Genomic DNA, 14,224 nt, shown 5'->3' with positions numbered 1-14,224 from the left:
CCCCAACATCCGTCTCCAGAGTCGGCCACCAATAGAAGCGGGAGATGAGTTGCACAGATTTCTTGATGCCCGCATGACCTGCGAGATGGGAGGAGTGACCCCATTTGAGGATTCCGAGGCGTTGGCGTGGAGAAACAAAGGTCTTTCCTGGAGGAGTCTGCCTGATGGAGGCAGGAGAAGTGGAGATCAGGCAGTCAGGTGGAATGATGTGTTGCGGAGGGAGATCAACTTCTGAGGCATCCGAGGAACGAGAGAGAGCATCGGCCCTAATGTTCTTATCGGCAGGACGAAAGTGAATCTCAAAATTAAATCGGGCAAAGAACAGAGACCACCGGGCCTGGCGAGGATTCAGCCGTTGGGCAGACTGGAGGTAGGAGAGGTTCTTGTGGTCGGTGTAGATAATAACAGGAAATCTTGATCCCTCCAGCAGATGCCTCCATTCCTCAAGTGCTAATTTAATGGCTAGAAGCTCTCGATCCCCGATGGAGTAGTTCCTCTCCGCTGGAGAGAAGGTCCTAGAGAAAAAACCACAAGTGACAGCATGCCCGGAAGAATTTTTTTGTAGAAGAACAGCTCCAGCTCCCACTGAGGAGGCATCAACCTCCAATAGGAAGGGTTTGGAAGGGTCAGGTCTGGAGAGCACGGGAGCCGAAGAAAAGGCAGACTTGAGTCGTTTAAAGGCGTCTTCTGCTTGAGGAGGCCAGGACTTGGGATCAGCATTTTTTTTGGTTAAAGCCACGATAGGAGCCACAATGGTAGAAAAATGTGGAATAAATTGCCTGTAATAATTGGCGAACCCCAAAAAGCGTTGGATAGCACGGAGTCCGGAGGGGCGTGGCCAATCTAAGACGGCAGAGAGTTTGTCTGGATCCATCTGTAGTCCCTGGCCAGAGACCAAATATCCTAGAAAAGGAAGAGATTGGCATTCAAACAGACATTTCTCAATTTTGGCATAGAGTTGGTTGTCACGAAGTCTCTGAAGAACCATACGGACATGCTGGCGGTGTTCTTCTAGATTGGCAGAAAAAATTAGGATATCGTCCAGATATACAACAACACAGGAGTATAACAAATCACGAAAAATTTCATTGACAAAGTCTTGGAAGACGGCAGGGGCATTGCACAGTCCAAAGGGCATGACCAGATACTCAAAGTGTCCATCTCTGGTGTTAAATGCCGTTTTCCACTCGTCCCCCTCTCTGATGCGGATGAGGTTATAGGCGCCTCTTAAGTCCAATTTAGTGAAGATGTGGGCACCTTGGAGGCGATCAAAGAGTTCAGAGATGAGGGGTAAGGGGTAGCGGTTCTTAACCGTGATTTTATTAAGACCGCGGTAGTCAATGCAAGGACGTAGGGAGCCATCTTTTTTGGACAGAAAGAAAAATCCGGCTCCGGCAGGAGAGGAGGATTTACGGATAAAGCCCTTTTTTAGATTCTCCTGGACGTATTCGGACATGGCAAGAGTCTCTGGGGCAGAGAGAGGATAAATTCTGCCCCGGGGTGGAGTAGTACCCGGGAGGAGGTCGATAGGGCAATCATAAGGCCTGTGAGGAGGTAGAGTCTCAGCTTGTTTTTTGCAGAAAACATCCGCGAAGTCCATATAGGCCTTAGGGAGACCGGTTACTGGAGGAACCACAGAGTTACGGCAAGGGTTACTGGGAACCGGTTTTAGACAGTTCTTGGAACAAGAGGACCCCCAACTCTTGATCTCCCCAGTGGACCAATCCAGGGTTGGGGAATGAAGTTGAAGCCAGGGAAGTCCAAGGAGAATCTCCGAGGTGCAATTGGGGAGGACCAAAAGTTCAATCCTCTCATGATGAGATCCGATGCTCATAAGAAGGGGCTCCGTGCGGAAACGTATGGTACAGTCCAATCTTTCATTATTTACACAATTGATGTAGAGGGGTCTGGCGAGACTGGTCACCGGGATGTTGAACCTGTTGACGAGAGAGGCCAAAATAAAATTTCCTGCAGATCCAGAGTCCAAGAAGGCCACTGTAGAGAAGGAGAAGGCAGAGGCAGACATCCGCACAGGCACAGTAAGACGTGGAGAAGCAGAGTAGACATCAAGGACTGTCTCACCTTTGTGCGGAGTCAGTGTACGTCTTTCCAGGCGGGGAGGACGGATAGGACAATCCCTCAGGAAGTGTTCGGTACTAGCACAGTACAGGCAGAGGTTCTCCATACGGCGTCGTGTCCTCTCTTGAGGTGTCAGGCGAGACCGGTCGACCTGCATAGCCTCCACGGCGGGAGGCACAGGAACAGATTGCAGGGGACCAGAGGAGAGAGGAGCCGAGGAGACGAAACGCCTCGTGCGAACAGAGTCCATATCTTGGCGGAGTTCCTGACGCCTTTCAGAAAAACGCATGTCAATGCGAGTGGCTAGGTGAATAAGTTCATGTAGATTAGCAGGAATTTCTCGTGCGGCCAGAACATCTTTAATGTTGCTGGATAGGCCTTTTTTGAAGGTCGCGCAGAGGGCCTCATTATTCCAGGACAATTCAGAAGCAAGCGTACGGAATTGTACGGCATACTCGCCAACGGAAGAATTACCCTGGACCAGGTTCAACAGGGCAGTCTCAGCAGAAGAGGCTCGGGCAGGTTCCTCAAAGACACTTCGGATTTCCGAGAAGAAGGAGTGTACAGAGGCAGTGACGGGGTCATTGCGGTCCCAGAGCGGTGTGGCCCATGACAGGGCTTTTCCGGACAGAAGACTGACTACGAAAGCCACCTTAGACCTTTCAGTGGGAAACAGGTCCGACATCATCTCCAGATGCAGGGAACATTGGGAAAGAAAGCCACGGCAAAACTTAGAGTCCCCATCAAATTTATCCGGCAAGGATAAGCGTATCCCAGGAGCGGCCACTCGCTGCGGAGGAGGTGCAGGAGCTGGCGGAGGAGATGACTGCTGAAGCTGTGGTAGCAACTGTTGTAGCATAACGGTCAGTTGAGACAGCTGTTGGCCTTGTTGCGCTATCTGTTGTGACTGCTGGGCGACCACCGTGGTGAGGTCAGCGACAACTGGCAGAGGAACTTCAGCGGGATCCATGGCCGGATCTACTGTCACGATGCCGGCTGGCAGGTAGTGGACCCTCTGTGCCAGAGAGGGATTGGCGTGGACCGTGCTAGTGGACCGGTTCTAAGCCACTACTGGTTTTCACCAGAGCCCGCCGCAAAGCGGGATGGTCTTGCTGCGGCGGTAGTGACCAGGTCGTATCCACTAGCAACGGCTCACCTCTCTGGCTGCTGAAGATAGGCGCGGTACAAGGGAGTAGGCAGAAGCAAGGTCGGACGTAGCAGAAGGTCGGGGCAGGCAGCAAGGATCGTAGTCAGGGGCAACGGCAGAAGGTCTGGAAACACAGGCAAGGAACACACAAGGAACGCTTTCACTGGCACTAAGGCAACAAGATCCGGCAAGGGAGTGCAAGGGAAGTGAGGTAATATAGGGAAGTGCACAGGTGAAAACCCTAATTGGAACCACTGCGCCAATCAGCGGCGCAGTGGCCCTTTAAATCGCAGAGACCCGGCGCGCGCGCGCCCTAGGGAGCGGGGCCGCGCGCGCCGGGACAGAACAGACGGGGAGCGAGTCAGGTAGGGGAGCCGGGGTGCGCATCGCGAGCGGGCGCTACCCGCATCGCGAATCGCATCCCGGCTGGCAGCGGAATCGCAGCGCCCCGGGTCAGAGGACGTGACCGGAGCGCTGCAGCGGAGGGAGTGAAGCGAGCGCTCCGGGGAGGAGCGGGGACCCGGAGCGCTCGGCGTAACAGTATGATAGGAGATTAGATTGTGATCTCCTGGGGTCAGGGATGATGGGAGTGATACATTGTATGATAGGAGATTAGATTGTGATCTCCTGGGGTCAGGGATGATGGGAGTGATACATTGTATGTGATAGGAGATTAGATTGTGATCTCCTGGGGTCAGAGATGATGGGAGTGATACATTGTATGATAGGAGATTAGATTGTGAGCTCCTAGGGTCAGGGATGATGGGAGTGATACATTGTATGATAGGAGATTAGATTGTGATCTCCTGGGGTCAGGGATGATGGGAGTGATACATTGTATGATAGGAGATTAGATTGTGATCTCCTGGGGTCAGGGATGATGGGAGTGATACATTGTATGATAGGAGATTAGATTGTGATCTCCTGGGGTCAGGGATGATGGGAGTGATACATTGTATGATAGGAGATTAGATTGTGATCTCCTGGGGTCAGGGATGATGGGAGTGATTCATTGTATGATAGGAGATTAGATTGTGATCTCCTGGGGTCAGAGATGATGGGAGTGATACATTGTATGATAGGAGATTAGATTGTGATCTCCTGGGGTCAGGGATGATGGGAGTGATACATTGTATGATAGGAGATTAGATTGTGAGCTCCTGTGGTCAGGGATGATGGGAGTGATACATTGTATGATAGGGGATTAGATTGTGAGCTCCTGGGGTTAGGGATGATGAGAGTGATACATTGTATGTGATAGGAGATTAGATTGTGATCTCCTGGGGTCAGGGATGATGGGAGTGATACATTGTATGATAGAAGATTAGATTGTGAGCTCCTGGGCTCAGGGATGATGGGAGTGATACATTGTATGTGATAGGAGATTAGATTGTGATCTCCTGGGGTCAGGGATGATGGGAGTGATACATTGTATGATAGGAGATTAGATTGTGATCTCCTGGGGTCAGGGAGGATGGGAGTGATACATTGTATGATAGGAGATTAGATTGTGATCTCCTGGGGTCAGGGATGATGGGAGTGATACATTGTATGATAGAAGATTAGATTGTGAGCTCCTGGGGTCAGGGATGATGGGAGTGATACATTGTATGATAGGAGATTAGATTGTGAGCTCCTGGGGTCAGGGATGATGGGAGTGATACATTGTATGATAGGAGATTAGATTGTGATCTCCTGGGGTCAGGGATGATGGGAGTGATACATTGTATGATAGGAGATTAGATTGTGATCTCCTGGGGTCAGGGATGATGGGAGTGATACATTGTATGTGATAGGAGATTAGATTGTGATCTCCTGGGGTCAGGGATGATGGGAGTGATACATTGTATGATAGGAGATTAGATTGTGATCTCCTGGGGTCAGGGATGATGGGAATGATACATTGTATGTGATAGGAGATTAGATTGTGATCTCCTGGGGTCAGGGATGATGGGAGTGATACATTGTATGATAGGAGATTAGATTGTGAGCTCCTGGGGTCAGGGATGATGGGAGTGATACATTGTATGTGATAGGAGATTAGATTGTGATCTCCTGGGGTCAGGGATGATGGGAGTGATACATTGTATGATAGGAGATTAGATTGTGATCTCCTGGGGTCAGGGGTGATGGGAGTGATACATTGTATGTGATAGGAGATTAGATTGTGATCTCCTGGGGTCAGGGATGATGGGAGTGATACATTGTATGATAGGAGATTAGATTGTGATCTCCTGGGGTCAGGGATGATGGGAGTGATACATTGTATGTGATAGGAGATTAGATTGTGATCTCCTGGGGTCAGGGATGATGGGAGTGATACATTGTATGATAGGAGATTAGATTGTGATCTCCTGGGGTCAGGGATGATGGGAGTGATACATTGTATGATAGGAGATTAGATTGTGAGCTCCTGGGGTCAGGGATGATGAGAGTGATACATTGTATGATAGAAGATTAGATTGTGATCTCCTGGGGTCAGGGATGATGGGAGTGATACATTGTATGTGATAGGAGATTAGATTGTGATCTCCTGGGGTCAGAGATGATGGGAGTGATACATTGTATGATAGGAGATTAGATTGTGAGCTCCTAGGGTCAGGGATGATGGGAGTGATACATTGTATGATAGGAGATTAGATTGTGATCTCCTGGGGTCAGGGATGATGGGAGTGATACATTGTATGTGATAGGAGATTAGATTGTGATCTCCTGGGGTCAGGGATGATGGGAGTGATACATTGTATGATAGGAGATTAGATTGTGAGCTCCTGGGGTCAGGGATGATGAGAGTGATACATTGTATGATAGAAGATTAGATTGTGAGCTCCTGGGGTCAGGGATGATGGGAGTGATACTTTGTATGTGATAGGAGATTAGATTGTGAGCTCCTGTGGTCAGGGATGATGGGAGTGATACATTGTATGATAGGGGATTAGATTGTGAGCTCCTGGGGTTAGGGATTATGGGAGTGATACATTGTATGTGATAGGAGATTAGATTGTGATCTCCTGGGGTCAGGGATGATTGGAGTGATACATTGTATGTGATAGGAGATTAGATTGTGATCTCCTGGGGTCAGGGATGATGGGAGTGATACATTGTATGATAGAAGATTAGATTGTGAGCTCCTGGGGTCAGGGATGATGGGAGTGATACATTGTATGTGATAGGAGATTAGATTGTGATCTCCTGGGGTCAGGGATGATGGGAGTGATACATTGTATGATAGGAGATTAGATTGTGATCTCCTGGGGTCAGGGATGATGGGAGTGATACATTGTATGTGATAGGAGATTAGATTGTGATCTCCTGGGGTCAGGGATGATGGGAGTGATACATTGTATGATAGAAGATTAGATTGTGAGCTCCGGGTGTCAGGGATGATGGGAGTGATACATTGTATGTGATAGGAGATTAGATTGTGATCTCCTGGGGTCAGGGATGATGGGAGTGATACATTGTATGATAGGAGATTAGATTGTGATCTCCTGGGGTCAGGGATGATGGGAGTGATACATTGTATGTGATAGGAGATTAGATTGTGAGCTCCTGTTGTCAGGGATGATGGGAGTGATACATTGTATGATAGGAGATTAGATTGTGATCTCCTGGGGTCAGGGATGATGGGAGTGATACATTGTATGTGATAGGAGATTAGATTGTGATCTCCTGGGGTCAGGGATGATGGGAGTGATACATTGTATGATAGGAGATTAGATTGTGAGCTCCTGGGGTCAGGGATGATGGGAGTGATACATGGTATGATAGGAGATTAGATTGTGAGCTCCTGGGGTCAGGGATGATGGGAGTGATACATTGTATGATAGGAGATTAGATTGTGATCTCCTGGGGTTAGGGATGATGGGGGTGATACATTGTATGATAGGAGATTAGATTGTGATCTCCTGGGGTCAGGGATGATGGGAGTGATACATTGTATGATAGGAGATTAGATTGTGATCTCCTGGGGTCAGGGATGATGGGAGTGATACATTGTATGATAGGAGATTAGATTGTGAGCTCCTGGGGTCAGGGATGATGGGAGTGATACATTGTATGATAGGAGATTAGATTGTGATCTCCAGGGGTCAGGGATGATGGGAGTAATACATTGTATGATAGGAGATTAGATTGTGATCTCCTGGGGTCAGGGATCATGGGAGTGATGATACATTGTATGATAGGAGATTAGATTGTGATCTCCTGGGGTCAGGGATGATGGGAGTGATACATTGTATGATAGGAGATTAGATTGTGATCTCCTGGGGTCAGGGATGATGGGAGTGATACATTGTATGATAGGAGATTAGATTGTGAGCTCCTGGGGTCAGGGATGATGGGAGTGATACATTGTATGATAGGAGATTAGATTGTGAGCTCCTGGGGTCAGGGACGATGGGAGAGATACATTGTATGTGATAGAAGATTAGATTGTGATCTCCTGGGGTCAGGGATGATGGGAGTGATACATTGTATGATAGGAGATTAGATTGTGATCTCCTGGGGTCAGGGATGATGGGAGTGATACATTGTATGATAGGAGATTAGATTGTGAGCTCCTGGGGTCAGGGATGATGGGAGTGATACATTGTATGATAGGAGATTAGATTGTGATCTCCTGGGGTCAGGGATGATGGGAGTGATACATTGTATGTGATAGGAGATTAGATTGTGATCTCCTGGGGTCAGAGATGATGGGAGTGATACATTGCATGATAGGAGATTAGATTGTGAGCTCCTAGGGTCAGGGATGATGGGAGTGATACATTGTATGATAGGAGATTAGATTGTGATCTCCTGGGGTCAGGGATGATGGGAGTGATTCATTGTATGATAGGAGATTAGATTGTGATCTCCTGGGGTCAGAGATGATGGGAGTGATACATTGTATGATAGGAGATTAGATTGTGATCTCCTGGGGTCAGGGATGATGGGAGTGATACATTGTATGATAGGAGATTAGATTGTGAGCTCCTGTGGTCAGGGATGATGGGAGTGATACATTGTATGATAGGGGATTAGATTGTGAGCTCCTAGGGTTAGGGATGATGAGAGTGATACATTGTATGTAAGGAGATTAGATTGTGATCTCCTGGGGTCAGGGATGATGGGAGATTAGATTGTGATCTCCTGGGGTCAGAGATGATGGGAGTGATACATTGTATGATAGTAGATTAGATTGTGATCTCCTGGGGTCAGGGATGATGGGAGTGATACATTGTATGATAGGAGATTAGATTGTGAGCTCCTGTGGTCAGGGATGATGGGAGTGATACATTGTATGATAGGGGATTAGATTGTGAGCTCCTAGGGTCAGGGATGATGGGAGTGATACATTGTATGATAGGAGATTAGATTGTGATCTCCTGGGGTCAGGGATGATGGGAGTGATACATTGTATGTGATAGGAGATTAGATTGTGATCTCCTGGGGTCAGGGATGATGGGAGTGATACATTGTATGATAGGAGATTAGATTGTGAGCTCCTGGGGTCAGGGATGATGAGAGTGATACATTGTATGATAGAAGATTAGATTGTGAGCTCCTGGGGTCAGGGATGATGGGAGTGATACTTTGTATGTGATAGGAGATTAGATTGTGAGCTCCTGTGGTCAGGGATGATGGGAGTGATACATTGTATGATAGGGGATTAGATTGTGAGCTCCTGGGGTTAGGGATTATGGGAGTGATACATTGTATGTGATAGGAGATTAGATTGTGATCTCCTGGGGTCAGGGATGATTGGAGTGATACATTGTATGTGATAGGAGATTAGATTGTGATCTCCTGGGGTCAGAGATGATGGGAGTGATACATTGTATGATAGGAGATTAGATTGTGATCTCCTGGGGTCAGGGATGATGGGAGTGATACATTGTATGTGATAGGAGATTAGATTGTGATCTCCTGGGGTCAGGGATGATGGGAGTGATACATTGTATGATAGGAGATTAGATTGTGATCTCCTGGGGTCAGGGATGATGGGAGTGATACATTGTATGTGATAGGAGATTAGATTGTGATCTCCTGGGGTCAGGGATGATGGGAGTGATACATTGTATGATAGAAGATTAGATTGTGAGCTCCGGGTGTCAGGGATGATGGGAGTGATACATTGTATGTGATAGGAGATTAGATTGTGATCTCCTGGGGTCAGGGATGATGGGAGTGATACATTGTATGATAGGAGATTAGATTGTGATCTCCTGGGGTCAGGGATGATGGGAGTGATACATTGTATGTGATAGGAGATTAGATTGTGAGCTCCTGTTGTCAGGGATGATGGGAGTGATACATTGTATGATAGGAGATTAGATTGTGATCTCCTGGGGTCAGGGATGATGGGAGTGATACATTGTATGTGATAGGAGATTAGATTGTGATCTCCTGGGGTCAGGGATGATGGGAGTGATACATTGTATGATAGGAGATTAGATTGTGAGCTCCTGGGGTCAGGGATGATGGGAGTGATACATGGTATGATAGGAGATTAGATTGTGAGCTCCTGGGGTCAGGGATGATGGGAGTGATACATTGTATGATAGGAGATTAGATTGTGATCTCCTGGGGTTAGGGATGATGGGGGTGATACATTGTATGATAGGAGATTAGATTGTGATCTCCTGGGGTCAGGGATGATGGGAGGGATACATTGTATGATAGGAGATTAGATTGTGAGCTCCTGGGGTCAGGGATGATGGGAGTGATACATTGTATGATAGGAGATTAGATTGTGATCTCCAGGGGTCAGGGATGATGGGAGTAATACATTGTATGATAGGAGATTAGATTGTGATCTCCTGGGGTCAGGGATCATGGGAGTGATGATACATTGTATGATAGGAGATTAGATTGTGATCTCCTGGGGTCAGGGATGATGGGAGTGATACATTGTATGATAGGAGATTAGATTGTGATCTCCTGGGGTCAGGGATGATGGGAGTGATACATTGTATGATAGGAGATTAGATTGTGAGCTCCTGGGGTCAGGGATGATGGGAGTGATACATTGTATGATAGGAGATTAGATTGTGAGCTCCTGGGGTCAGGGACGATGGGAGAGATACATTGTATGTGATAGAAGATTAGATTGTGATCTCCTGGGGTCAGGGATGATGGGAGTGATACATTGTATGATAGGAGATTAGATTGTGATCTCCTGGGGTCAGGGATGATGGGAGTGATACATTGTATGATAGGAGATTAGATTGTGAGCTCCTGGGGTCAGGGATGATGGGAGTGATACATTGTATGATAGGAGATTAGATTGTGATCTCCTGGGGTCAGGGATGATGGGAGTGATACATTGTATGTGATAGGAGATTAGATTGTGATCTCCTGGGGTCAGAGATGATGGGAGTGATACATTGTATGATAGGAGATTAGATTGTGAGCTCCTAGGGTCAGGGATGATGGGAGTGATACATTGTATGATAGGAGATTAGATTGTGATCTCCTGGGGTCAGGGATGATGGGAGTGATTCATTGTATGATAGGAGATTAGATTGTGATCTCCTGGGGTCAGAGATGATGGGAGTGATACATTGTATGATAGGAGATTAGATTGTGATCTCCTGGGGTCAGGGATGATGGGAGTGATACATTGTATGATAGGAGATTAGATTGTGAGCTCCTGTGGTCAGGGATGATGGGAGTGATACATTGTATGATAGGGGATTAGATTGTGAGCTCCTGGGGTTAGGGATGATGAGAGTGATACATTGTATGTGATAGGAGATTAGATTGTGATCTCCTGGGGTCAGGGATGATGGGAGTGATACATTGTATGATAGAAGATTAGATTGTGAGCTCCTGGGGTCAGGGATGATGGGAGTGATACATTGTATGTGATAGGAGATTAGATTGTGATCTCCTGGGGTCAGGGATGATGGGAGTGATACATTGTATGATAGGAGATTAGATTGTGATCTCCTGGGGTCAGGGATGATGGGAGTGATACATTGTATGTGATAGGAGATTAGATTGTGATCTCCTGGGGTCAGGGATGATGGGAGTGATACATTGTATGATAGGAGATTAGATTGTGAGCTCCTGGGGTCAGGGATGATGGGAGTGATACATGGTATGATAGGAGATTAGATTGTGAGCTCCTGGGGTCAGGGATGATGGGAGTGATACATTATATGATAGGAGATTAGATTGTGATCTCCTGGGGTCATGGATGATGGGAGTGATACATTGTATATGATAGGAGATTAGATTGTGATCTCCTGGGGTCAGGAATGATGGGAGTGATACATTGTATGATAGGAGATTAGATTGTGATCTCCTGGGGTCAGGGATGATGGGAGTGATACATTGTATGTGATAGGAGATTGGATTGTGATCTCCTGGGGTCAGAGATGATGGGAGTGATACATTGTATGATAGGAGATTAGATTGTGAGCTCCTAGGGTCAGGGATGATGGGAGTGATACATTGTATGAAAGGAGATTAGATTGTGATCTCCTGGGGTCAGGGATGATGGGAGTGATACATTGTATGTGATAGGAGATTAGATTGTGATCTCCTGGGGTCAGGGATGATGGGAGTGATACATTGTATGATAGGAGATTAGATTGTGAGCTCCTGGGGTCAGGGATGATGAGAGTGATACATTGTATGATAGAAGATTAGATTGTGAGCTCCTGGGGTCAGGGATGATGGGAGTGATACATTGTATGTGATAGGAGATTAGATTGTGAGCTCCTGTGGTCAGGGATGATGGGAGTGATACATTGTATGGTAGGGGATTAGATTGTGAGCTCCTGGGGTTAGGGATGATGGGAGTGATACATTGTATGATAGGAGATTAGATTGTGATCTCCTGGGGTCAGGGATGATGGGAGTGATACATTGTATGTGATAGGAGATTAGATTGTGATCTCCTGGGGTCAGGGATGATGGGAGTGATACATTGTATGTGATAGGAGATTAGATTGTGATCTCCTGGGGTCAGGGATGATGGGAGTGATACATTGTATGATAGAAGATTAGATTGTGAGCTCCTGGGGTCAGGGATGATGGGAGTGATACATTGTATGTGATAGGAGATTAGATTGTGATCTCCTGGGGTCAGGGATGATGGGAGTGATACATTGTATGATAGGAGATTAGATTGTGATCTCCTGGGGTCAGGGATGATGGGAGTGATACATTGTATGTGATAGGAGATTAGATTGTGATCTCCGGGGGTCAGGGATGATGGGAGTGATACATGGTATGATAGGAGATTAGATTGTGAGCTCCTGGGGTCAGGGATGATGGGAGTGATACATTGTATGATAGGAGATTAGATTGTGAGCTCCTGGGGTCAGGGATGATGGGAGTGATACATTGTATGATAGGAGATTAGATTGTGAGCTCCTGGGGTCAGGGATGATGGGAGTGATACATTGTGTGATAGGAGATTAGATTGTGATCTCCTGGGGTCAGGGATGATGGGAGTGATACATTGTATGATAGGAGATTAGATTGTGATCTCCTGGGGTCAGGGATGATGGGAGTGATACATTGTATGATAGGAGATTAGATTGTGAGCTCCTGGGGTCAGGGATGATGGGAGTGATACATTGTATGATAGGAGATTAGATTGTGATCTCCTGGGGTCAGGGATGATGGGAGTGATACATTGTATGATAGGAGATTAGATTGTGATCTCCTGGGGTCAGGGATGATGGGAGTGATGATACATTGTATGATAGGAGATTAGATTGTGATCTCCTGGGGTCAGGGATGATGGGAGTGATACATTGTATGATAGGAGATTAGATTGTGATCTCCTGGGGTCAGGGATGATGGGAGTGATACATTGTATGATAGGACATTAGATTGTGAGCTCCTGGGGTCAGGGATGATGGGAGTGATACATTGTATGTGATAGGAGATTAGATTGTGATCTCCTGGGGTCAGGGATGATGGGAGTGATACATTGTATGATAGGAGATTAGATTGTGATCTCCTGGGGTCAGGGATGATGGGAGTGATACATTGTATGTGATAGGAGATTAGATTGTGATCTCCTGGGGTCAGAGATGATGGGAGTGATACATTGTATGATAGGAGATTAGATTGTGAGCTACTAGGGTCAGGGATGATGGGAGTGATACATTGTATGATAGGAGATTAGATTGTGACCTCCTGGGGTCAGGGATGATGGGAGTTATACATTGTATGTGATAGGAGATTAGATTGTGATCTCCTGAGGTCAGGGATGATGGGAGTGATACATTGTATGATAGGAGATTAGATTGTGATCTCCTGGGGTCAGGGATGATGGGAGTGATTCATTGTATGATAGGAGATTAGATTGTGATCTCCTGGGGTCAGGGATGATGGGAGTTATACATTGTATGTGATAGGAGATTAGATTGTGATCTCCTGAGGTCAGGGATGATGGGAGTGATACATTGTATGATAGGAGATTAGATTGTGATCTCCTGGGGTCAGGGGTGATGGGAGTGATACATTGTATGTGGTAGGAGATTAGATTGTGATCTCCTGGGGTCAGGGATGATGGGAGTGATACATTGTATGATAGGAGATTAGATTGTGATCTCCTGGGGTCAGGGATGATGGGAGTGATACATTGTATGATAGGAGATTAGATTGTGATCTCCTGGGGTCAGGGATGATGGGAGTTATACATTGTATTTGATAGATTAGATTGTGATCTCCTGGGGTCAGGGATGATGGGAGTGATACATTGTATGTGATAGGAGATTAGATTGTGAGCTCCTGGGGTCAGAGATGATGGGAGTGATACATTGTATGATAGAAGATTAGATTGTGAGCTCCTGGGGTCAGGGATGATGGGAGTTATACATTGTATTATAGGAGATTAGATTGTGACCTCCTGGGGTCAGGGATGATGGGAGTGATACATTGTATGATAGGAGATTAGATTGTGACCTCCTGGGGTCAGGGATGATGGGAGTGATACATTGTATGTGATAGGAGATTAGATTGTGATCTCCTGGGGTCAGGGATGATGGG

General features: G+C 46.7%; 1 protein-coding gene across 1 annotated transcript in view; it reads right to left on the bottom strand.

The window, feature by feature from the left end:
* The window catches only part of LOC130312636 (early activation antigen CD69-like), a 63,760-nt gene that overhangs the window by 30,569 nt on the left and 18,967 nt on the right, over window positions 1–14,224 (bottom strand). The gene's annotated exons all lie outside the window — the stretch shown is intronic.

Source organism: Hyla sarda, chromosome 1 (genome assembly GCF_029499605.1).
Source record: "Hyla sarda isolate aHylSar1 chromosome 1, aHylSar1.hap1, whole genome shotgun sequence".
Taxonomy (NCBI): domain Eukaryota; kingdom Metazoa; phylum Chordata; class Amphibia; order Anura; family Hylidae; genus Hyla; species Hyla sarda.
This window is presented reverse-complemented; position numbering and strand designations above follow the sequence as displayed.